Here is a 23,964-nt window from a genome sequence, read left to right as displayed (position 1 = left end):
TACTAGGTTGAAAACTTCTGAAGTCATGTTTTAAATGGTCATTCTCTTATGAAATAGGAAGCTTAGGTTGACTCAAGTTTGGAGGCTGTGTGTGTTTTACAGAAAAGTTCAAATGAAGTCCCTCTTGGATTATCTTTATCTATTTTAGGTTTGTTTCCTTAATGTAGCCACTTTTTGTCTTTGTTAATGTAGCTTCAAGTTTATTAATTCATTGTGAATCATTTATGCTAATTCTGTATAAACTTTCAGAATGGAAATAAGAAATAATTTTCCATCTAGAGCCAGTGAGTCTGTTAGTTACACTTATTGGTTAAACAATTTCTTTTTATAGAGTAATCAAATGTGCTATCTGGTTTTCAAAGATTACTGTATTGTATTCATTCCCAACAAGTCATTTTAAGAACTTTTGTTCAAAATGCATTTATGAGTAGAACAAAAATAAGTCACATTCCTGAAGAATAATTACAATATTTGTCATTGTTTGATAAAAAAACTGAGATTCATATTTACATTCAGAAAAAGAAAGATGTAATGCCTCTGGGAATTTTCATAGAAGACATGCTATCGAGCTGAGGGATGTTGGGAGTTGGGCTCCCAGGAGAAAAGAACAATATTAATAAAAATAGGGTAGCAATAAAGAGAAAGAAAAAGATCAGCTTGGTGAAACATGTTCTCAAGTTTAGGTAGGCTTAGGGGAATCCTGAGGGTAACTCAGAGGCCAGTGGAGTAAAGACAAGGAAGCTGTACCTTGTAACAGGCCCAAACGAGCTCTTACTGCCTATTCTAAGTCAGGAAGTGATCAATCCCAGTAGCAATGTGCAGGACAGGATGTGATAGAGAGAATTCAGTCAGGGAGAGACATTGAAAGACAACTGTAACAGTCCAGGCATGAGGTAGTAAGGCCTTAAACCAAGTGAGGAGGCAGTGGGCCTGGAAAAGAAGGGAAATAATCAGGTTTTTGGTGTCTGACTTAATAGATAGATGAGGAAATGACAGAGTTCTAGAAAAGCCTGAGGAATCAAACTTCTACAAGTAAAATTGTTCTACAGTTACTAGTAATAAAGAAATCAAGACATGAGTCTGGATGAAGAGAATATACAATAAGACAAATCAAGGTGTTCAACAAATAGTCTTTAGCATATGCAATTACTAGAGTTTTTTTTGATTAATAATGTAGATAGTGGCGAAAGTGTCTATTATTTGGAACTTAATCTTTGTATCTAACCCAGCTGATCTGGAACTTTGACTTAGGACAAGCCATTTTTTTGCGTTAGAGCTTTTTCCTTAGGAGACACAGTCTTTTCCCAGACACTTACATCCGGGAGATTAAACAGTGTTGATTTATCTGCTATTACAGAAAATTCCAATCTTTTATACACCAAGTTACATCTCTATCTCTGTCTATATCTCATATGTCTATTTCATTAATATGATTATTTTTCACTTAATATAATTATTGGTGACAAAGTCTATACGCGGATGTACCTAGCATTTTGGATCATTTGATGTGTTTGTGAGCATAGAGTTGGCATTTAGGAATTCACATGGATCTCCTAAAATTACCTTTTGGGAAAGGAAATTTCCATGCTTTTTCTTAACCCAAATCTGAATTTTTAAGTTAGATTTCTGGATCTGAAGCAATGTAAGCTATTTGGCTCCTCAAGAACTAAGAAACGGGAGCAACTTAAAAATTGTAACTTTCCATTTGGTTTGCGCTCACTGAGAAAGAATCTCTTGGCTCATCTGGGAGAAAAGAATGTTTAAATAAGGAAGTTAGAAATGAATAAAACGTAACATTTGACTATAAGAAGCTAGAAATGCCCACTTCCTTTAGTTATGAAACTACCTCGGTTGACTATAAAGAATTATAAACATGTATTGTCATCATCAGTTGCATTGGGTAATCTGTGCTAATTGTTTATCAGAGTCTCCATAGTTGGACCCATTTTCTGCAGCATTGTAAGTGTTCTGTAAAAATGTTGGAGAAATAGAAACCATCTCCCTTTCTCCTCCATTCCTTTCCCTCTCTCCTCCTGTATCTACTAAATGGAATGATAAACGCTATTAACACAATTTATTTAATAACTTAAATGAAATAAGGTAGGACCGGAATGGATACAATTTTCTTTTTTCAGTTGGTAATGAGTTTTGTATAGGCTTTAGTTTGCGGGAGCTGGGTTTGTTCTGGATTTAAATGCTGGTAGAATATCTCATTTCAACCTTTGAAAAAACCGGTAATGACATAGAGTTGTCTTGAAAAGGACTAAAAAATTCTGACGAGTCGCAGCGTTTTAATGCGAATCTCCAATTATGTTGCTGTCACTGCATTGTCATAAACGGTATCATTTCCCAAGGAATTTTATGAATATTTTAGCCTATATAATCTTCAAAGACAAACTGAGAACTTTCTTTCTCCACGAGGCCTTACTCAATTATTCCTGTCCATACTCTATTTGCTATTCTCTAGGTGCTTAGAAAACCAGTGGTCCATATCACACCATCTCCCTTTTGGTAGTATATTTTATTGTATTCCTCTTTAGACCTGTAGCAGGTTATCTCTCGAGTGGCCCCCCACGATGTTCATGTTCTTGTCTAATTTTCTCCTCTTGAGTGTGCGTGAAAACTGTCTTGCTACTAACCAACAGAATATGACAAAGGTGACGGGATGTCACTCCCTTAATTATGTTCTGCTGTATCATGCTCCCTCTGGCTTACAGACTCACTCTAAAGACTCTCTCTCCCTAGCTGACATTGAGGAAGTAAGTGGCCATGTTGGGAAGCATAGAGCTGAGGGTAGCGTTTAAGAACTGAGGAAGGCCTCCAGATGATAGGTGAGAACCTAGGACCCTCACTCCTACAGCCACAAGAAAATGAAGTCTGCCAACAGCCTGAGTGAGCCTGGGAATGTATTCTTCTCCAGTTGAGCTTCCAGATGAGAAGACAGCCTAGCTAACAACTTTATTGCAGTTGTGTGACCCTGGGCAGAATATCCATCTAAGCCATCACTGAACTTCTGACCCACAGAAACTGTGAAATAACAAATGCATATTGTTTTAAATTGCTTAGTTTGTGGTAATTTGTTATACAGCAATAGATAACTAATTCAGGCATGTCTTATTTCTTGAACAAACTTGGGAAGACCTTAAGGAGGAAAGCTGTTGGTATCTCAGTCAATACCATGCCAACCGTAGAGTAGATGACAGGCAAATACTTGTTAAATTTTTATCGCAAATACTTTTGAATGTATATAGATCTTTTGAGGACAGAGACTCTGTCATCTTCATCTGTGCATCTTATTTGCCTGGCTGGGGTCTGACATGTAGTTGGTGTTAAGATATTTTGTGTGAATCAACGTTCATTCAGTGAGACATAACCACTGTGAGTTATGGAATAAGCCAGCAAATGATGACCTACTGGTCAAATCTGACCCACTGACTTTTTTTGTAAGCTTTGAGCTAAGAGTGCTTTTTATATTTTTAAATGGTGGGGAAAAAATCAAAGAATAATATTTATGATATGGAAATTATATGAAATCCAAATTTCAGTGTCCATGAAGTCTTATTTATATACTCTTCATGTACATGTTATTAATGAGTGTGCTCATGCTAAAAAGGCTGAGTGGTAGTTGCAAGAGTGACCGCATGTGGTACTCTCATCACTTTGGCCTCCTGCTTGGTCCACTACAAACGGCAGTGATGCCGTTATAACTTGACAATGTTTCCAGTGCCAGGCATACTGCCAGATTGTGACATTTTGTTTGTTTTTTTAATTACCAGTGAATACCTATTGTGTCAAAATAAAAAGAGTAGACTTTGGTAAATCAAGGGAGGGAAGGCAGTTCTTCAGAAAAATTTCACTCTCTTTCATGAGATCAAAAAGTATCACAATAAAACTTTACCACTGCTAAGCCATTACATTGCTATGATTCATCAAGAGCCAAGGAAAACACTCAAAATTAATTAATTAACTCTCTCTCATTAAACAGCTTTCCTTGCTCTGCTAACAAATGAGACATCCAAAAACTTACTTTAGTTGTAGTGACATTTTCATTTTTATTTTTGTGAACAAATTCTTCTGTGATGAGATATTCCATTTTAGATTACCTAATATTTTCTGTCCTTTGCTTTCCTATGAGTTGGAAATATTGTGATGAGTACTTAGTCTGCTAATGCTGACATATACTGTGTTTTTTTTTAGCACAGCTATAGTGTTATTGCATGAAAACACAATGCTTTGCCTTCTACTTATATAACAAAATAATTCACACTCCACTGTGCCTTGAAAGAACAGCATGCGGTGTGATAAGGCAAGTTAGAATATTCAGCTTCTATTTCTGGCAAAACTCATAGAAGTGATAATGGTTAAGGGGTATAAGAGCTAATAAAGTTTACCACTGTGAGACTGGTTCAAAAAACACCTAATAAATTCAAGTATTTTCCCAAAAATGCCGTTAGTGAATAACAGCGTGAATAACCACAGACTTCAAACACTTTACATTGAGTTATTTTCGCATCTTTTTTGAAAATTCATCAGTCACATATTTATAGGTCTATATCTGAACTCTTTATTCTGTTTAATGACCTATATGTCTATCTTTATGCCAATATTACATTGCTCTGATTACTATGGCTTTCTAGTAAATCTTGAAATCAGATAATGTCAACTCTCAATTTTGTTCTTTTTCAAAAAGCTTTGGTTAATCTAGGTATGTTACATTTCTATATAAATTCTAGAAGCAACTTTCAATTACTATTGAAAAAATCAACTAAAACAAATAACCAGAAAAACCCTTGAAACTTGCCTGGAATTCTGAATGAGATTATGCTGAATCTACAGATCAGTTTGTGAACTGACATCTTAACAATCTTCAGTGCTTCAATTCATGAACATAGTATATCTCTCCTTTTATTTAGGTTTATTTAGTTTATTTAGGTTCTCTCAGCAATGTTTTATAGCTTTCAATGTGCAGGTCTTGCACGTGTTTTCTTAAATTTATCCTCAAATATTTCAGACTTTTAGGTACTATTATATATATAGACATGTAAGTACATATATAATATCTCTATATATACAGATATATAGAAATACATACTTTCTTAAAAATTTTATTTTCTCATCTTTCTTTGTTATTATATGGAAATACAATTGATTTTTCTGGATTGACGATATATTCTGCCACCTTGATAACTTCACTTACTAGTACTAACAGCTTTTTTGTGAGTTCCTTATAATTTCTGATGTATAAGATCATGTTGTCTCTGAATAGAGATAGTTATTATTAACTATTAAATGCAAATATTCAGACCCATTTCCTTTTAATCTAATTTTTACATTGTTGGGCTTAAATCTACTGTTTCCTTATTTTTTTCTTTTATTCTATATGTTGTTTGTTCTTTCATCTCTATCTCCTTTATTGTCTTTTTACAGAATGAGTATATTTTCAGTATTCCATTTTATCTTCTCTATTGCCTTATTTAGCTATATTTCTTTGTTCTATTTACTTAGTGGTTGCTATAGGGCTTTTTGTGTGCAGTTTTAAGTTATCACAATCTTTCAGATAATATTGTACTACTTTTAGGTATACGTTTCACAAATTATTTCTCTTAACCTTTTATTTTACTTAACTATTTTTTATTATTTTAATTAAAAGAATTAAACTATTAATTCTCTTTTTAGAATGAATTGCTCAATCTTGCAATGTTTTGCTTTTCTTCCACTATTTGCCTTTGTGCATGCATCCTGTATACACAATCACCTCTTGCTGTGGGTCTCTGCATTTTCCAAGATGAGTCACCATCATTCCTACCACACTTTATCTAATCTCTTCCTGAAGTTCTGCAAATGTTAACTTGACCATCTTCTTTAACAAGTTTATTTCAAAGATCATCTGCTCAGACTCTGAAGATGAGGTATGCTGAGGGTAATCTTCAGCCAGCCTGTGTTTACTCCTTTTTAGACCAAGCGCACCTACTCAGTTTTATTTTATATTGTCTACTCATTTGATTACCAACAAACCTCCTACTGGTTTCATTGATGGGGAGACTCTTGCAGAGTGGGTTGTTTTTGTGAAATTGGTCCCTGAGGAAGCTTGGGAGGTTTCTCAAACTCTTTTAATGTTGGACACGACACCCTACAATATTAGTGTTACCATATTCAGTTCTGCTTAAGGAAAACTTTTCTGCTGATGTAATCTTCAAAACAAAATATCTCCATTCTCTTCCAAGGTACCAACATAGTTAGGGGCTTTTTCTGTCTTAACTTTAGGGTAATTGGTTGTTATGTGAGTAGTGGTAATTTGGAAGAAGATAATACTGAGTTAAATAATTCAACATTGTTGGAAAGTTGTTTTTCCTAAAGATATAAGCTTTGAATTTCTGTATTTTACATATTCACTTCATCATGTGGTGCATAATTAACCTGCATGGCATTCTTGCTTTCCTGGATTTGAATTTTAATACGTTAGCTGGGTAAACTTGGGATATAACTTCAATCCTCTGTGTGTTAGTTTCTTCATCTCTACAATGAGGTGATAATAGCCCCTACCCCATCAGCTTGTTTTGAGGATTAAATGGATTATTATATGTAATGAGTTTGGGAGAGTGTCTGACTTACAGTTACCACACAATATGTATTAACTGTTATTATCTACCTATTACTATTTTAGAAATATTATTTAGTGAGCAAGAGAAGAGAACATAGAAAAAAAGAGAAGGCTAATCTACTTAGTTAAGGGAATAAAAAGGATCAATAAGGAATTTGATGGCGTATTTACCAGAAGGGACAGGAAATAACAACATAAGATTGTTCTGCTTAAGGGAGAAGGTCTGTCACACTGCTTTGTAAAGAATAATATCAACAACAACAGCAACCTAAAAACAATCTCTTTGGGAAGCTCAAGTTATTAGTAGTTGAAAGTCAATTTGGATTTTCTTTTTGAAACAGCCCCTTTCCAAATATTTGATGTTGACATTGTTTATTACAGTTACACAATTTGACATTTATTTGCTTTTTACAAACAATAGGAAAACAAGGTCCATTCATTTTATACTTATCTCTGTTCCACATCAGTTCTTTCCCAGTTTCCTTTATTTGAAGTTTATAGTAAACTCATCAAATAACAGCTTTATTGATTTGCCACCACTTGTATTGTTACAATTGTTTTTGTTTTTCATATAATGAGAGTTTTGGGCTACACATTCAAGTTCATTTGTTATAGTAAATTTCCTGTTGTCTGGAAGATGTCTTTGCAGAATCAGAATAACTGGTGATGAGAAATGGGAGGGTGGTTGTAAATTTCCCTGAATATTATTTATGACATGTGTGCATTAAAAACTTTTTTGTTGTCCATTTTGGTTTCATATATATACATCTTATTTCCTCAACACAATTGTGAGACTCATGAATCCAGTGACTACATTGTTTATTTCTTTTCTATCATCCTCAGAGCTTGGAGTGGTGTTATATGGGTAGCAAGCTTTAAAAAATACATGTTAATTTGAACTATTTAAAAATACATTTATCAAAGAGATTCTTTTCAGTAGTACAAAAAAAATGTTGACCCCTATTTAGGGAGATAGTTTGTGTCATGTAGAACTCACTGGATACCACAGTCAGAGTGTTTCAAATGCTCTTTGCTTATTGTCAGGGATTCCAGAGCTAGATTCGAGCAAGAGAGAACAAGTGCCAATCCTCCTTCCTGCTTTCACTCTCCTACCTTTTTAAAAAAACCCTACCCCTTGGGAAATGTGCTTTTCAACTAGCAAGGTGGTAGAAAGAAATTTAGTAATGCTTATTTTTAGATGTTTTGCCCATAGAAATTCTAATGAGATGGAAACATATTTCGCTCACTTATGACAAACCATTGAAAAACTCTACTTTTTTGGGGGGGGATGGGTATAACGGGAAATTTTCTATTTTAGGTTGGACTAAAGAGTCATTTTGAATTAATGCCAAAAAGACAACCCTCACCCAATGGCACACAAAAGCCAATTAAACAAGTGCATAGTCTTTCCTGCCTGAGGTGTCAGCTGTCTCGGGTTTTGTGATATACTTGTGCTGTTGTCCTACTTTCCAGAGCCATACACTCTATACAGTCAGCCGCAGTGAGGGGAAGAAGAATGAAGCTGTATCCCGAAGGAGGAAAAGTGCTAAGCAGGCTAGTTAAGTTACAGATTCCACTATAAACCATGTGGTCAAGTAATGCAGGGTCAAAATACCTCCTCCAAACATGGGAGAAAATCAGGTAGCCTGGGAAAGGACAGTGGTAGCAAATGGCCCCAATGTGGTGGACTATATCACCTTATCATCACCTTATTGTTCCTGCATAAAGTTAGACCGAGGGCCACCATGGTCGTGTAGCTTTACAATTGTACGGATTTTGTGGAGAGTGTGTTGTTTACATTGTGGCCTTAATAATGGTATTTTAAGGATGCCCAGAGTCTTGGATGTAATAATTCATTAACATGGCTTAAATATGTTAACATAGTGGAGCTACTCTTCATAAAATGCAAATATTAGGACACAGTTTTACTTTATTATTTATTTTACAAATTCTAGAAGACAATGCTAGAGTAAGAGATTTATAGTTCTCACTGTATTTCTATTTGCAGTTGAGCAGGTAGTTTAGGAAATGGTACACCAAAGAGAATCTTCCACTGGCTATCCTTTCACTCATGCAACAAACATTTTTAGGTGCCTCTAAAGTGACAAAGAGGCAGGAAGGCTCTGAAAGATTGTGCATTCTACGTGCTGTAGTGAGGTGTCAGCACATTGTGATTCTATTAAAGATGAGGAAAAAATCATTTGGTTTGAGGTGTGAAGGAACTAAGATTTCTTTATTTTTTTCAAAGAGATTTATTACGTTAGACATAACTGTTTCAAAGTGTTCAAAGACATCTATAGCTCCTTTAACAAGCAATTGCTCTTCGAAGCAACCGGACTGACTGACAATCTTGTTTCCCCAGACTAAGCAGAAGAATTTCACAGTTCACATTATGGTAGAAAAAAAAGAAGAATGAGGTCTGGCAAATTGGACTCCATAGGCCTATATTACGTGGTGGACAACATATCAAAAATCTACGGGCTTCACAGTGTCACTTACCAGGGACAGCCAAGGCATTGAAAGGAATGTGCTAGCCATACTTTAAAATTAATTTTAAAGTGAGATGGATACTGGGATACTTAACTTGCATGAGATGAAGAATTTATGCATTTAGGTGACAGAAAGCACATTAAGATGTACATAGAATTTTTTTCTATTTTTTTCTTGCATCATTTCTATATATGTGTTACAGACATTTAACTACTTCAGAATAATTCCAAAATGGTATCTTGAATGAAATATAAAAATGTATTGCATTACATAGCTCCCTCTCACCGCCCTGGAATTTTAGCCATCAATACCTATGCTTACACCGTAGATATGAATAGGGCATATATTGTCTGAGAGTGACTAAAAACAGAGCCATCTAGTGGCAACTAACCTGACTTACCGTCACATGATTTCAAACCACAGACGGTGGGGCTAAGGATTTCAACTCATTATTCAGTTACTTGAATATCATAGAAAACTGTACATTAATAAGTTGTCCAAGCACTGTTTGGAGACATTTACTGTGAAATATGATGCAAGGGCAATAAAAGCATTGCTATTGTGTTATACATGAGCTCTCTATAGGCTATTGGGAAATATTTTTTTAGGGTCATGTTTTGGAAATATTCATTTCAGTTAAACATTATGTACTTAATAAATGTTGTGTTTGAATTTTCTTCCTCTTGATGCAATAAGCCATTAGGCTCAATACAGTTTATTTTTAATTTAAATAGACACAGACTTCAAAGGAAAGAGGGTGGGGCTGCAAGTGAGGGAGAGAAGACGGCCAAGTTGATACAAAAAGTAGCAAAACAGTGTAGGAAAATATCAACATGTCTTGCGCAATCCCTGAAAAATGTGTCAGTAAGAGTGAGGTCATCTTGAATAGGTACAAATACAGCTGAAATAAATAATATAAGAAAATGCAGAACTCTTAAATCCAACCTATCTCCTAAAAGAAAACATTACGAGGTAAGACCTCTGATGTCTGAAAATTTGTACAAATTGCAATAAAGCAAAAATATTTCTTGTAGTAGGATATTTTAAATCCTACAATTTAGCCATCTGGAATTATTTTTAAAGGACGTACTATTAAATCTTTTGAAATAGTGAATTTTCCTTTTAATGGGAAATCTGTATTTGATTGTAAAGATGGAACACTATGTCCTTGGCCTGGCTGTTCTTGAATTGTAGGCTTAACATATAGTAGAGGCTGGAATTCCAGTAAATTTATTTCAGGCATGAAAGCCTAGAGAAGCAAACGCATATATGTGAACAGAGGAGTGTAACAATGTGATATCCACTTCATCATAATGAGTTCCATGTTAAGTGATGCCATCAGACTTCTTGTTTTATAATTACGATGCTGTGAGAATGGAGTTAAGTCAATGATGGCTGTAGTTAGCTATTGGCAAATCAGACTGCATAATGAGATGCAAAATAGCTCAGTGGCAAGTTTACACAATAAAACAGTCTGCCAAAGAACAGGATTTTGCTTTTTTCAAGGAAAGGAAATCATGTACTCTAAGACAGCATGAATCTGTAATACATGGAGCAAATTTAAAAGAGAACCAGAAGTTCGAATATAACTCCAATGTTTTCTAAAGGGGATTCTATTCTACTTTTTTGTTTAGAAGCTATTTAAGAGGGTAGTCAGTAATGGTCAATGCTGGTATGTCTTTAGCTAAGGTCAACCGTTTTCAAGATAAATCAGAAAAATGACGTAGGATTTATGAAAACTGGTAAGATGAAGATTTGGTCTCTTGTCATGAGAGTGTGGCCTTTCCCAGCTGTACCCACAGACAGTGCCTCTCCTCACAGCTTACAGCTGAGGTTCTGGTAGGGCTGGAACTTCAAAGAACATGAAAGATTGGGATAGGAGATGAAGGGCTGTGGATGAATTGTTGTCGGAGTTTTTTTCATAGAAATCTCTAGAGATTTCACCCGCCTAGGACTCTCAATCTTTTAAATGATATTTCTAAGACTTCTCATTTTTTATTCTATCAGTGACCTTAAACACTCGAAAGACCTGGGGTGGCAGTTGAGAGAAAAGGAGGAAGTTAAAGGATGGTATTTTAGGAGACTCACTCATATTTATGGTAAGTGTGAGCATTTCCCAATGACTGCTTCACTGATATTGGTAATTATTTTTTGATAGTTGTAATTTTAAGCTTGATTTTAAGTTTAACATTTTAAACTTGTCTATGGATAGGAAATGTTTGTAATGGTTTCCTAGTCCTCACTATTCTTATCAAACTTCTATGCAGATTTTAAAGTCATAGTATCATGGAATCATAAATAATCTTGTCAGACACACTGAAGTACAGAGTTTCAGTAACTTGTCTAAAATCACACATATAGATAATATAAATTTTTCTGACTAGAGGAGAAAAGTAGAAAAATAGCTATAAAGTTCCCAAAATGTTCAACATTCAAATAGTAGTTTTGTCAGAGACTTTGCCTAACAGGATTTAAAAACTTTATTTACACAATCCAAATATTATTGACTTAACTTTAAAAATTTTGTTGTGTGGAAACCAGTCTGATCTTTCAGAAACTCAAATATCTGGTCTAGGATTAAAACAGTCCTATGAAAAAGAATATGAGACAAAATTAGAGAATAGAATATGAGTGCTATTTTAGAATGAAATACAAATCTTTTAATAATTATTTAGAAAGTTTAATGTTTCTGATAACGTTTCCTTATATGATGAAACTATTTAGAAATGTCATATCTAGGTAATATCCAAAAGATTTTTAATTGCACAATTTTTAAATATAATTTTTGCTGTAATAAAATTATCACACCAAAATTCAGGAAAAGTCTTGCTGGGGGAAAAATCCACTTTAGATTCTAGACTTAAGAATTTAAATTATACATTGAAAATCTATATTACACATTTCAAAATGATTGTGGTGAAACTATTTATGGCATTCATTATTGTACTAGCTTTCTTTTGCTGCTATAACAAAGGACCACAAGTTCAGTGGCTTAAAACAGCACAAATTTATTATGTTATGGTTCTGGACATCAGAAGTCTGAAATGGGTTTCACTGGGTTCCAAGGAAGGTGGCAGCAGGGCTGTGTTTTTTTGGAGGCTCTAGGGGAGAACCTGTTTTCTTGTCTTTTCCAGCTTCTAGAGGCTGCCCCAAAGTTCTTGACTTGTGGTCTCTTCCTCCTTCTTCAAAGCCAGCAGTGGCGGGTTGAGCACTTCTCACACTGAATCACTGACTCTCAATCTTCTTCCTGCCGCTTCCCGCCTCCTTACAGGAACTTTGTGATTATACTGAGCCCACCTGGATAAGCCAGGATCATCTCCCTATTTTAAAGTTAGCTAATTTGTAACCTTAATTCCATCTATAACCTTGGTTCCCCTTTGCCATGTAAGATAACATTCTGGGGATTAGGACACAGACAGTTTTTGGGGATCGTTATTCTGGCTACCATGATTATTATCAATTAAACTTTTTTAGTTCATGAGACACTATAAATTTCACTTAGGGAGCTGAGATGATGAAATATATGTTGAAAATCTGTGTATAGTTGGGTCAGTTTTGAGATTAGAGGCGTGGTAAACAAGAAACATTAATGAAGTAGGAGAAGAGATGAGTTGGGCTGAGATCTGCTTGTAATCCTAGGGACTATGTGGTCTGTTTGATCCATTGGGCCACCAATAGTGCTGGTCAGTATGTTGTAGACCTGAATGCCATTCCAATCAAAGTTCATATTTTTTCTAAATCAATAGTTATAAAAACTACCTAAAAATTATATAGTAGTTTTTAAGATGGAAGTAAATTTTTCTCTTATCCTCATAAGTGCCTTACTGATATTGGTGCTAACCCTATCTCTCCTAGGATGTTGTAGCTAAAATGTGGAATGAAAGTATGCAGTAATATAATTTCAGTACTCAATTTTGTAATTCAGTAGGTAAATTGAGACCCTAGATCTGAACGTTGTCTCTTCTGCCTCTGCTGGCCAGCTTGACTATTTAACAAACAGATAGCCCAAGGCTTGATCACATTGTGGAACAGTGGTAGGACTATGATTACATCTCAACATGGCATGAAACTTGCTTTACTAGGGCAGGATAGAAGGTAGGAATTTAAAAAATGATGGAAATGAAAAGAAAAGGAAAAAAAAGATAAAGTATTTTAAAAAGTGAGTAAAAACAAAAAAGCTGTAGCATAATAATATATATCAACAAAAACAATGGAGCAGAGGAAAAACATCACAGAAGGAAAATGAAAGTTATACAGAAAGTGCAGAAACTTAAGAGAATTTGAGGAAAAATAAATGTAGGAGAAAAAAAGTACAAACACCCAACATAGGGCAATGTGAGAGAAAGTCCAGTAAAAAGGTGGAGTAAATGTGAGCCAGATATACAACAAAGGTTAAAATAATGTTTACTTTGCTTAGTCTTAACAACAGGAAAGAGACTTACTGCCTTCTTATAGTTTTCCATCCAAAAATAAAAATTTATGGCCAGTTTTACGAAGCCTAAAACAGTAACAACCATTTACCCCTAAAAATTTCTACTTGAAAAACATAGAGTAAATTATGTCCTTTGGAAGAGTTCTTTGGAAATTTATTACCATGTTTATATGTTTATTACTATGCTAATATGATTATATTATTATTTTTTTAAGTGAATAGAGATGAAAATGTTCAAATATGTAAAGTTACCTTGCAATGTAATCTTGCTGCTAAAAGATGGACACATATAGTTTGGTTGATTGAGATGGATTGAGATGGATTTAAAGCAATGAGCCCCGTCTGCCTGGACGAAGTGTAGATCTGTCCTACTTGCGGGCAGAGAGATAGACTAAATGACATTTTTGGGTCCCTTCTGGTCTTAAAATGACCATTAAGATTGCAATCTGGAAATACTCCATTTCCCAGCTGGTGGGCCAATTCACATTTCTCTGCTTTGAAAATAAAGTTAACTTTCAATTATCCACTCTAATTAGGGAGAAGTGGCATAGGATAGATAAACCAAAATGATGGAAAGTCCAAAAATAATTTTATTTTTCTTTGAAGGGGTTTTGTAGTTACATGTAAAGTGATGTTTAGGAAGTTTTGAATATACACAACTTTTCAGACAAAATGAGCTCTTTGGTATCAGTGCCCTTCTCTAACTTCATCTTTATTCTCTTTCAGAGGCTAATATAGAGTCTTGCATATATTCAAGAACTGCTTGTTGAATTGAAGTTGAAAATGTACTGCCAGACCTGACCATGGAGCTTCCCAACCTTGCATTCTGTTCTGTCCGTCTCCTGCTTCCCATTCTATGTGGGGAATGAGCTGTATCATTGCTCATGGATGGAACAATGTGGTTGAAAGCACAGAAAGTGTCACTACCAACATTCAGGCTAAAAGGGCTCCTCCTCTACCTCTTGCTATTCCTCAAGCATGACAAGCATGTCCCTTCTTTAGTGCTTTTCTACTTATTATTCCCACTTTCTGGAAGATTCTTTCATTGGACATGTTCTCACTCCCTTTCTTTAGGAATCTGTTTAAATGTTGCCTTCCTTAACCCTCTTACATGATAGAACTGTATACAGGTTCACTCTCTCCTCCACTCTGTTTTGTCTTTCTTTATAACAATTATCATCTGATTCTGTGACATGCTGTTTACTGGTTTATTTGTTTATTAATCTGTCTCCATACATCAGTAAAAGTTCTCTGAGGGCAGGAAATCTATTTTGATCACCTGTATATCTGTAGTATCTAGAACAGTATATGCACATAATAGGTAATCTATGAGTATTTGTCAAATAAATTAATTCAAGATCTTTATATATGAAGCAGAAGTGAAAAAAGTACCATTTATTAAATACGCTACCTGCTTCCCACTTCCAAGGGACAGAGTGAGTCAATTAGAAGTGCTGCCCATTACCTCCATGTTACAGCCAAGTAAAATTAGTATGAAAGATGTTAAAGTTGAAGGTCATTTAGCTGAACCAGAAACTCAAAATTGTGTCTGTTTGGCTCCTAGGTGCTATACCTTACAGTATATATTTCTCTTATTGTCTTGAAGGCTTTGGAGGGTGTCAGAGGAGCAGGGTGGAAGAGGACAGAATGGCTCTAGGATGATCCGAGGCAGCATGGTGAGAGGGAGAAACTCACTGAAGCAGAGACACTGAAGTCATAGCCCCAGACATAGCAGTGTGCATGGCTCAGCTGGCTGAAGTTAGAGGCAAAGGGATAAAAAGCAAGTCTAATTATACAGTCTAAAGCCAGAAGTATAAGGTGAGGTCAAGTTGCCCAGGACAAAACAGGGCAGTACGAAGGCTGAAAGTAATGCCAAGATACGAGGGGCCAGCTTCTCTGGGCTGATGTGTGTGGCCTGTGAGTGAATTTGAAAGTTTAGGGATAGTATAGAGCCCGATAGAGAGTTATCAAAACACCCCTTTGGAGTATTATCTTGCATTCCATGATTAGTGATAAGGCTCTCTGCCCCTTATGTATACATATTGTTCTTTCCGTTGTTCCCCCGGCTATGAGGGCCCAAGCGACCAGTCGAGCTGTGATTCCCAATGCTCAGAGTGCTGTGGCATCAGTCTCATCTTGTTTGCTCCTTCTGGTCACTTGGCAGGGCTGTAGTATGATGAGGTACCTTTGCCTTTGTGGTCCCCTTCCTCCATAAAATATTAAAAATTGTATTTTATGACTGTGAAACTCATTAGATTGTGAAATCCTCTTTTAGTTCCCTTTATGTCTATGGCCCTACGGCACCAGAAGCTTGATTGATAATTTCACAGAGGAAAGCAAAAAACTAAAGCTAAAAGAGACTTTTATTCCTGGAGAAGCTGGGAACTACAAAAATGAAGATTACTTAAGAAGACTTCAGAATTTCCTGGAATTGCTAGAAAAGGGTGGTATAGTTGTAGCCATAACAATAACGATAATTAATTATCAGCACCATCCAACTTCCTTACATTGAATTCCTACTGTGTTTGAAGCACTAAGCTAAGTATTTAACCTATTTTTAAACAAATCAATCCTAACTGGTAGTTACTATTATTAATCTTAATTTATGGATGAGGAAATGAGGATTATAGAGGCTAAATGACTTTTTCATTGTCTATGTATAGCAAAATTGGGAGTCAAATAATTTTGTGTGATGCCAGCAACTATGCTTTTAGTCTTATCTGTCTATCTATCTAATTTATTTATCTTTTCTATAGCTCCTCAGAGCTATTGTAGAGTTTCTTGGAATTTTGATAATTTTTGGATGCAGCCATGATGAGATAGGTGCAAAAAACCCCAAGGAGAAGGGGTGTCTAGTGTAGCAAATGCTCAGGAGCATTGTTGTGACTTGACAAAAATGTGATGAGTTGATTTGGCCTCTTCTCACTAATCGCACGTTCTCTGAACTACAGGAGAAAAAATGTCCCCTTTTCTCTCATTGCCTGACTCATCTCCAAAACTATCTTTCTGCTGAAAAATGAGCTCATTTTTAAATTAACTTTTTTGGAAAGTATAGCAAGAAATATTTGCCCTTATATGTGGACAATTTTTTATTTAGATAATATCTATTTAGTGAAAGTCAACTATGAGCAATTTTCTGTGTGAAATACCAAAGGGACTCCCTTGGCTGCAGTAATGTTACTATGCTCCAAATCTGCACTTTTCAATACACATATAATGTGAGCCTCATATGTAATTTAAAGACTTCTAGTAATCTCATAAAAAGTAAAAATAATCATGAAATTAATTTTCATAATGTATTTAAACCAATATGTTATCATTTTGACACGTAACCAACATGAAAATTATTGGGATATTTTACATTCTTTTTTTGGTATGAAGACTTCAAATTTTAGTGTGTGTTTACATTCAGAGCACATCACAATCAGAATGCCAAATTTTCATTAAAAATATTTAACGTAAATTCATATTTCATAAAATTAATCGTTGAAAAAGTAGATTCATGTGCCCAGGTTGTTTCAGACATACTTGAAAGTTTTCTAATAATATCAGTGTTTAAATTTAATTTAGATTAAAATAAAAAATTTATTTCCTCAGTTAAACCTAGTCACATTTCAAGTGTTCATTTGAGGCTGGTGGCTAGTGCATTGGACAATGCACATCTTGGAAATTTTGTATATCTTAGAGGTACTTTCAGTGAATCCCACCTACAAGGGCTTATTCCATTTATTTATTGGCAATTTGCACACAAAAGCCATTTTCTGTGTTCAGGGTCCTTGCCACTCCATCCAGTTAGATAGCTTTGTCCTATGTCTTATTTCGTGTCTACTTAGCACAAGATAGTTCAAAAACAAAAGTAGCCATACTTTAAAAATATTAAGTTTATTTTGACATTGTTTGAATCCTCTATATTTTCCCTCTCTTACCCATTCTTATTCTTTCTACTTTTCACATTTAGAAATAGGGTAACATAGGCAGTGTTATGAATCAGTATAATTTTAGATACTTTCTCTATAACCCCTAAAATCTTTTAAATGCCATAGGCAATCTCTGGCCATTAGTAACACAAATATTATCCATAACTGGAAAATGAGATAAGTGAAAACATTCAAGTTGTTATTCTTTTGGGCTTTGACAAATGCTATTTTGGGGTTTTGGAGGTGATGTTACTTTACCAACGTGTTTGCCTATCTATTAGTGCTTTTGGTGACTAAAACTCCCTGGATGGTATTCAAGATAGATTTCAGGATTGTTGGAGGCTGGACATGAATGCTGTGGCAGTATGGGAAGCCAGACACGGAAATGACAACTGAATAGTCAATATCAGCGTGCTCTATGGGGCATTATATGCTGTACAATCCTAATATTTACCCTGGACAACAGTGTAATGCTTATGGCATGAATAAGCAACCCGGGACTAGGGTATGACTGGTGGGGTTTTCATGAGCTCCATTCATTAGCTCCAGTCAGTTGTTGGCCTGAGTTTAGTGTCTAATATTAATTTACCCTTAGTTGGAAGGATTCTGTGTATTTGGGTTGGCCCTAGGATATTTCAGCTCTCCAGTGAGATCAAGGCATCCTGAAGTCACCTCAGCTTATTGGAGGGCTGCTAGAGGAACCACAGAATCACTTCCATCTTTTGAGGGGTGGCAGTGATTAAGATCAAGGACAAATTAAAAGATTAAGACCAAGGATGAAAGGGCCTGATGACTTAGGTCCTCCTAGTCTGAAACTTTGTCTATGAATTTGGGTGGTACTCTAGGGACAAAAATGGTTGTGCCTTGCTGCTTTCTGTTCCTTGTCTTCTCAAGAAAGGCAAATCTCAGACTAGGTAGTTGGCAAATTTTTTCAGTTAGAATTGATAGGTATAGTATTACTGTTCCCATTATCCCCTCTCACCCTATTCCCTGACTATTGATGTCACTGTTGTGACCACTCTAAAACTTCCTAAATTCCTCTCTGGAAGCTCCGCCTATTGATCTTGAAAGCCTAGCCTGAATTTTCTGGTTTTGCTGGATAAAGGTATTTGACTCTCTACCAAACTCCTTTTCTAAGCGCTGTCTTGACAGCTGCAATGTTCCTTGAGGGGCTTGGAAGATCGCAGCATTTAGTGTCCTAATATGCGCACCAATCACTTCTCTTACGTGAACTTTCACCTATTTCAGTTGTTTCATAGTCTGTGTTTGTTGATTTTAAAGCATTTTTTTATATTAATGCATTCCTTGTCAGAGGAGGTCATAATATAACCCTGGTTTTTGTTTTAATGGAGCTGAGCAGATGAAGCCAGAAAACATGGTGGTGTTTCTGGTGGAAGTTCTTACTGCCTTTGGACACTCTATGTCTCCACGTCTAGAAAAGGTATGGTTATCTGGTTTTTAAAGATACGAATTTGCATTCTCATCACTTTTTGATACAGATGTTGGTTGACTGTCACTCTGCTATTAGTGAAAGCCTTAAATTTGTTCCTAAAATTGAGTAAGCATATAAGAACAATGGTACCCAATGCATAAAGTCTAGAAGACGGATCCTTACTAAATATGACAGAACTCTACTACATTTCTATAATTATAATGTGAAATTTTAATTCTGTTTTCATGCACTCTATTCAAAAGGGTTATTGGTATAAAAACCAGCAAGATATTGTTATATAACATGTCCCTGTACAAGTTATTAGAATACTAATATTTCTTAAAGGCTTACAAATTAAATTTATTGAGTTAAATTCTAGATAACAGAATATATGACTGAACAAATGATGGCAATGTGACATATAATTAAGGAAATAAATGTGAAAAATTACAGTAAGTTTGAGATGTGGATACAATATTGATAAAGAAACCAAGAATGTGATATTAAGATAAGAGGGGAGGCTAAGTGAATGAATATTTATGAAGTGTGAATTTTTCTTAATACCAAATCTTGAGAATGTTTGGAAGAGATGTTGAGCATTACCTGATTTCCAGGAAAGTTCCTTCTAGTTTAGAGATGCAAAACAGAAATGTGGATACACTGATTGAAGTGCAGAGGAGGGACTGCCGGTTTGTTCCACTGCAGGAAGATTATTCTTCTGAGCACTGATTTTCATGCAGGAATTTTATCCAGTTTCAGCTCACTGTGATGGTAGGTTGCTCATGAGATTCCATTTGGATTTCCATGAAAAGAAGTACTTAACTTTTATGAGCATGGGTGAAGTGGAAGTCTCTGTTCTTTATAAATTGAGTGATGGGGCACAGATATTATTGAGGTCTAATTTTACTACATGATCATAACAAGTGCTGATGGAAAAGAAAGATTCTAGCAGAACTGGAGCATCCCAGCATCTGATAAGCTAATCATCATGGGGGATTTTATCTCACATCCTGGCGATGATGCTGAAATGTGGAGAAAAGTCATCAGAATTCATACAATTGCAGAATAAAATGGCAATTGTCTTTTTGCTTTTAGGGAATGTGCCAAAATCAATTTGAATTAACTAAAACTATCTTTAGCTTGCACATGAGAAGGGCTGCTTAAAGGTTTCTAAGTGTAGCTTTTAAAAAATTGAGTGTTACTGTTTTCTAATGGAAAGGGAAAGCAGTCCATGGATGGCACTGAATATCAGAGTGGTCATTGCTTGACATACTAAGTTCTTAGAAGTATGGGTGGAAGGACTGAATTGAGAGCAGGTCTCTAAGATGTAGAGAAAACATGAACATCCTGTGTGATAAAAACATGGACACAGGGATCTGAAACAACACTCTGTGTGGTAAGTCACCATGAGAATAAATGATTCTTTGAAAGATCTACCAGAAGATCACAAGCTACAAAGGCATTCAAAGGAAAGATTGATGAGAGTAATTCTCCAACTGCTAAAGCAATGAGCTCATTGGCAACATGTCACACCAGATCCAGACAGAAGGGTATTGTTATGGCAATTTACACAGTTAAGAAACAAAATCAAGGAAATACAAAGGTTGAAGGGATTTAGGAATGAAGGTTCTTTATATTCAACTATATTAAAAGTAAAAGACATTTATCCATCAATAAAGAGTGAAGATTGAGTTAGACTTTTTGATAAGAAGTTCTGAGGAGTGTCTTGATTTTCTTTGACACATGGAGTTCTAAGAAAATGCCAAAACATTTCTAGGAAAGAGACATCATTCAATATGAGAGCTGAAAAAGTTGGCTGTATAATTTTTTGTTATTGTGGTGGAAACACAATGTGAGATCTACCTTCTTAAGAAATTTTTAAATGTATGTTAAAGCATTGATACTGTCCAATAGCTCTCCAGAACTTTCTCATTTTGCATAACTGAAACTTTATATCGATTGAACAACAATTCCCCATTTCCTCCTTCCCCTAGCCCCTGACAACCAACCGCCACTCTACTTTTAGCTTCAATGAGTTTGACTCCTCTAGGTATCTCATATAAATGGAATCATGCAGTATTTATTCTCCTGTGACTGGTTTATTCACTTAGCACAATGTCATCAAGGTTCATCCGTGTTGCAGCATATGACAAGATTTCCTTCTTTTTATGGCTGATTTCCATATTGCCATTGTGTACATACATATTCCCTTGTGTGTATATACCACATTTTCTTTATCCATTCATACACTGATGGCCATTAAGTGGTTGTGAATAGTGCTGCAATGTGAATAGTGCTGCAATGAACAGGACGTACATATATCTCTTTCAGATCCTGATTTCAGTTCCTTTGGGTAAACACACAGAAGTGAGATTGCTGAATTGTGTGGTAGCTCTATTTTTAATTTTTCAAGGAACCTCCGTATTGTTCTCTGTAGCAACTGCACCATTTTACATTCCCACTAGCAGTGCACAAGGGTTCCAGTTTCTCCACATTTATGCCAATACTTGCTATTTTCTGTTTTTTAAAAAATTATTATTTTTTTAATAATAGCCATCATAACAGGTGTGAGGTGATATCTCATTGTGGTTTTGATGTGCATTTCTCTTATTATTAGTGATTTTGAGCATCTTTTCGTATATCTGTTGGCCATTTGTATGTCTTCTTTGTAGAAATATTTATTCAAGTCTTTTGCCCATTTTTATTTGGGTTCTTTTTTTTTCTATTGAGTTGTAGGAGTTTCTTATATATTTTGGATATTAGCCTTTTATCAGACATATTGTTTGCAAATATTTTCTCCCATTCCACAGATTGCCTTTAACTCTATTGATTGTTTCCCTTGCTTGTTTGATTGTTTTCCTTTGCAGAACATTTATAGTTGGCATTTTCAGTCTATTTTGCTTTTATTGTCTGTGCTTTTGGTGTCATGTCCAAGAAATCATTATCAAGATGAATGTCATGAAGAATTTCCCCTATGTTTTCTTCTAGGAGTTTTACAGTTTCACATCTTATATTTGAGTTTTTAATCTGTTTTGAGTTGATTTCCATGTATGGTGTAAGATTCCATTATATTCCTTTGCATATGGATACACAGTTTTCCCAAACCATTTATTAAAAAGATTATCTTTTTCCTGTTGTGAATTCTTGGCACCCTTGTGAAAGATCAGTTGACTGAATATGCATGGGTTAATTTCTGGGCTCTTTATAGTGTTCCATTGGTTTATTTTTCTGTCTTTATGCCAATACCATACTGTTTGATTACTGCAGCTTTGTAATATGTTTTGATGTAAGGAAGTGTGATACTTTCAGTTTTGTTCTTCTTTCTCAAGGTTGTTTTGGCTAATCACGGTCCTTTGTGGTTCCATATGAATTTTAGGATTTTTTTCTATTTCTGGAGAAAATGCCGTTGGGATTTTGGTAGGGATTGCATTGAATCTGTAGATCACTTTAGGTAGTTCAGACATTTTAACAACATGAAGTCTTCCAATCCATGAACACAGGATGTCTTTCCGTTTATGTATGTCTTCTTTAATTATTTGAGCAATGTTTTGTAGTTTTCAGCATACAAGTCATTCACCTCCTTGGTCAACTTTATTCCTAGGTATTTTATTCTTTTTGATGCTATTGGAAGTGAGATTGTTTTCTTAATTTCCTTTTCGGATTGTTTGTTGTCAGTGTATACAAATGCAACTTATTTTAGTATGTTGGTTTTGTATCCTGCAACTTTACTGAATTCATTTATTAGTTCTATCATTTATTCTTTTTTTGTGGAATCTTTAGAGTTTTCTCCATATAAAATTATGACATCTGCGATCAGAAATACTTTTACTTCTTCCCTTCTGATTTGGGTGCCTTTATTTTTCTCGCCTATTGCTTTGGCTAGGACTTCCAGCACTATGTAGACTAGAAATGCCAAAAGTGGGAATCCTTGCCTGGTTCCTGACCTTAAAGGAAAAGCTTTTAGTTTTTCACCGTTGAGTATGATGTTAGCTGTGGGCTTTTCATATATGGCCTTTATTATGCTGAGGTAATTTCTTTTCATTCCTAGTTTGTTGGGTATTTTTAACAAGAAAGGGTGCTGATTTTTCTTAAATACTTTTCTGCGTCTATTGAGATGGTCACATGATTTTTATACTTTGTTCCTTTAATGTGGTGTGTCACATTGATTGATATGCGTATATTGAACCCTCTTGCATCCCAGGGATAAATCCCACTTGATCATGGCGTATGGTTTTTATAATGTGCTGTTGAATTCAATTTGCTAGTATTTTATTGAGGATTTTTGCATCTGTGTTCATCAGGGATATTGCATGTAGTATTCTTTTCTTGTAGTATCTTTGTCTGGCTTTCATACCAGGGTAATGCTGGCTTCATAAAATGAGTTTGGAAGTGTTCCCTCCTCTTCCATGTTTTGGAAGAGTTTGAGAAGGATTGGCGTTAGTTCTTTTTAACTGTGTGGTGGAATTCACCAGTGAAGCCATCTAGTCCTGTTGATTTCTTTGTTGAGAGCGTTATGATCACTGACGCAATCTCTGTACTAGTTATGGGTCTGTTCAGACTTCCTATTTCTTCACATTTAGTCTTGGTAGGTTGTATACTTCTAGGAATTTCTCTATTTCTTGTAGGTTATCCAGTTTGTTGGCATATAATTGTTCATAGTCTTTATGATTTATTTCTGTGGCATCAGTTGTAACGTCTCTTCTTTCATTTCTGAATTTATGTATTTGAGTCTTTTTTTCTTAGTCTAGTTACGGTTTTGTCGATTTTGTTGATCTTGTAAAAAATACTAACTCTTAGTTTTGTTGATTTTTCTTTTTTTCTATTTTTTACTTCTTTTACTTCTGCTGTAATCTTTATTTCCTTCTTTCTCCTATCTTTGCTCTTCTTTTTCTAGCTCCTTGAGGTGTGAAGTTAGGTTATTTATTTGAGATCTTCTTTTTTAATGTAGGCATTTATTGCTATAAACTTCCCTCTTAGTATTATTTTTGCTGCATCCTATAAGTTATGGTATGTTGTGTTTTTGCTTTCATTTGTCTGAAGATATTTTCTAATTTTTCTCAATTTCTTCTTTGTCCCCTTGGTTATTCAAGAT

This window comes from Equus asinus, chromosome 10, assembly GCF_041296235.1.
Source record: "Equus asinus isolate D_3611 breed Donkey chromosome 10, EquAss-T2T_v2, whole genome shotgun sequence".
NCBI lineage: Eukaryota > Metazoa > Chordata > Mammalia > Perissodactyla > Equidae > Equus > Equus asinus.
The sequence above is the reverse complement of the archived record's forward strand: the minus strand, read 5'-3'. Positions refer to the sequence as shown.